The sequence below is a fragment of the Gopherus flavomarginatus genome, chromosome 21 (assembly GCF_025201925.1).
Source record: "Gopherus flavomarginatus isolate rGopFla2 chromosome 21, rGopFla2.mat.asm, whole genome shotgun sequence".
In the NCBI taxonomy this organism is placed as follows: Eukaryota; Metazoa; Chordata; order Testudines; family Testudinidae; genus Gopherus; species Gopherus flavomarginatus.
Window position 1 is genome coordinate 23,838,896 of NC_066637.1, and position 3,371 is coordinate 23,842,266.

General features: G+C 49.8%; 1 non-coding gene across 1 annotated transcript; it reads left to right on the plus strand.

Moving 5' to 3' along the window:
• The first annotated feature begins 2,771 nt into the window (after window positions 1–2,771).
• On the plus strand, window positions 2,772–2,855 carry TRNAS-AGA (transfer RNA serine (anticodon AGA)). Its single transcript has one exon. It is a non-coding gene; the product is annotated as a tRNA-Ser (tRNA).
• Window positions 2,856–3,371: the final 516 nt, after the last annotated feature.

The following is a 3,371-nucleotide window of genomic DNA, read 5'->3' on the forward strand; positions in this document are numbered from 1 at the left end:
AGTACCATGACTATTTATCTGTACAATAGCAGCACCTACAGAGAGCAGGGCAGACTCAAACCCCTGTTGTGCCAGGGGCTGCACAGACACAGAGACAGTCCCTGCCCCAGCTGAGATCAGGGCCCCGTTGGGCCAGGCGCTGCCCAGACACAGCGAGAGATAGGCCATGCCCCAGAGAGTTTACAGACTCCATATCCAAAAAGTGGGAGGAGAAACAGAGGTCCAGGGTCACACAGCAGCTCTGAGAGTAGAACCCAGGAGTCTTGGCTCCTCCTGCTCTAACCACTAGACCCCACTCTGCTCCCAGAGATGGGGCTAGAACCCAGGAACCCTGGCTCCCCAAAAGGGGGGGGAGTAGGGTCTAGTGGTTAGAGGAAGGGAAGCTGGGAGCCAGGACTCCTAGATTCCGTTTCCAGTGCTGAGATCAGACACCAGTGCTCCAAGCATGTGCTTGGCGGTGGCACTCCAGCCCCGCCTCTTCGGCCTCAATTTTTGCCTTAGAAGTTATGATTCCTGTTTTCTTGTGTTGGGGTGCCCTCCGGTGTTTATCTTCTGAACTGCAGGTTCTCTGTTGCCTCCTGAAGTCTGCCTAGCAACAGTGCCTTTAGCTAATCTTCAATGTTAAGTAAACCTGAAAAACCACTTTATTTGCATTTATATAGTGCTGGTAATGACTCTCAATGGGAGTGCTATTGTGTGACAAAAGACCCTTAACAGTCTCTTAATGGCTTCTCGCTTAACATGCAAGCCACAAACTGCCAGAGAGAGCAGAAAAAAAAATTCTCTCTGGTTCCCTTTTTAAAACCAAACTGTTTCTCTCTGCTAAAAAGCCCTTAGCAGAGAAGAGAAAAATATAATATTCCTACTGGCTTCTGGATTCTGTCTATATCCCACCACTGCTACACCATATCATAACCTTAGTCCCAGATTTGGACCTTAGCGTCCAAAATATGGGGGTTAGCATGAAAACCTCCAAGCTTAGTTACCAGCTTGGACCTGGTACCTGCTGCCACCACCCAAAAAATTAGAGTGTTTTGGGGCACTCTGGTCCCCCTGAAAAACCTTCCCTGGGGACCCCAAGACCCAAATCCCTTGAGTCTCACAACAAAGGGAAATAATCCTTTTTCCCTTCCCCCCTCCAGGTGCTCCTGGAGAGATACACAGACACAAGCTCTGTGAAACTACACAGAGTGACTCCCCCTCTCTGTTTCCAGTCCTGGAAACAAAAAGTACTTTCCTATTCCCCCAGAGGGAATGCAAAATCAGGCTAGCAAATTCAACACACAGATTTCCCCGATTTCTTCCTCCCACCAATTCCCTGGTGAGTACAGACTCAGTTTCCCTGAAGTAAAGAAAAACTCCAACCGGTCTTAAAAGAAAGCTTTATATAAAAAGAAAGAAAAATACATACAAATGGGCTCTCTGTATTAAGATGATACAATACAGGGTCAATTGCTTAAAAGAATATTGAATAAACAGCCTTATTTAAAAAGAATACAAATCAAAGCACTCCAGCACTTATATTCATGCAAATACCAAAGAAAAGAAACCATATAACTTACTATCTGATCTCTTTGTCCTTACACTTAGAAACAGAAGACTAGAAAGTAGAAACTACTTCTCCAAAGCTCAGAGAAAGCAGGCAGACAGACAAAAGACTCAGACACCCAATTCCCTCCACCCAGAGTTGAAAAAATCCGGTTTCCTGATTGGTCCTCTGGTCAGGTGCTTCAGGTGAAAGAGACATTAACCCTTAGCTATCTGTTTATGACAGTAGGGTCTAGTGGTTAGAGGAAGGGAAGCTGGGAGCCAGGACTCCTAGATTCCGTTTCCAGTGCTGAGATCAGGCACCAGTGCTCCAAGCATGTGCTTGGCGGTGGCACTCCAGCCCCTGCCCCTCCTTTTTTTGGAGAAGGGGGCGCACAAAAAGCCAGGAGCCAGCCCTGAACCAAGATGTTCCCTGTCAGCTGAGGCTTTCAGGCTGAGCTGGAACTGGCCCTGCAATTCTGGCTTCAGTAGCAGGATGGCGCTCACGGCAGCCTGAGGTGCACAGGCTGGACTGCAGTTCAGGCTGCCCTGCCGCTGGAGAGCCGGAGCGTCACCCCCTAGGGCGGCTCTAGGCACCAGCAAAGCACCTGCTTGGGGCACCCCATTTGCAAGGGCGGCATGGGAGCTGAGAACCAACAGGGGGCTCTGGGAGCTGTAGTTTCTTCGTTAACTCCCTGCCTATAGAGCCAGCCCTCAAGCAGGGAAAGAACTACATTTCCCAGCATTCCCTTGGCCACTACCAACTGGAAAAGAAGGAGGGGGGCCTCATGCGGCAGCGTGCTGTGAGTGGAGAGTTGCACTGTGAATGGAGGAAGACCATATTTTAACATTCAAAAAACAGGACACCCCCGGCTCCTTTTCCCCGATCACCCCCTCCCAGGACCCCTGCCCCTAACTGCCCCTTGGAACCCCACCCCCTTTCTAAGCTTCCCTTCGCCTTTTCCCCAACTGCCCCCTCCTGAGACCCCCCCTAACTTCCCCCCCAGGACCCCACCCCCTACCTGTCCCCTGACAAACCTCTGGGACTCACATGACTATCCAACCGCTGCCTGTCCCCTGACTGCCCCCACCACCTCTGACCCATCCAACCCCCGCTGCTCCCTGTCACCATGGACACACACTAATGCACAGCCGTGAGTGTGCTGGGGGAGCTGGTCTGAGCAATTTGAAGTGACAATTCTGTGAGAACAGAAATATTGTGTAGTGAAGCAGCTGCACATCAAGTAGTTGTGGCTGAGTGATTAAGGTGATGGACTAGAAATCCATAGGGGGGTTTCCCCATGCAGGTTCAAATCCTGTCAACTACGGAAGCATTAGTGTGGTGGTGGTGGTGTTGTTGTTGTCGTCTTAGTGCCTGAGCATCCATGGAGCCAAATTTGGTCTCACTCTGAGGTTGTCTACACTTAAAATACTGCTGTAGCACTGTGGAGTAGACAGTTGCTACAGTGAGGGGAGAGGTTTTCCATCCCTGTAGTAGCTGCATTGACAGAACAATCTTTCCTTTCATTTAGCACTATCTAACCATGGCTTAGGTCAGCTTAATTATACTGGTCCTAGGGTTTTTCACAACCTGAAAGACGTACTTGTTAGAGGGTTTATCCCATCAACCTTCCATTCCCTGGTCCTTCTCACGTGACCAGAGAGCAGCAATGCACGAAGCTCAAAGGTGCAAACAATTCAATGTTTATTGGGGTAAACTTCCAGCAAGCAATGATTCCAGTTTCCTTCCTCAGGATCCCGCTTCCCAGCTCTGACACCACAGAGGCTTGCCTGTGTCCCTGTTCCCCTTCCCTGTTCCTATTCCCCCTGTTGGCAAAACATAA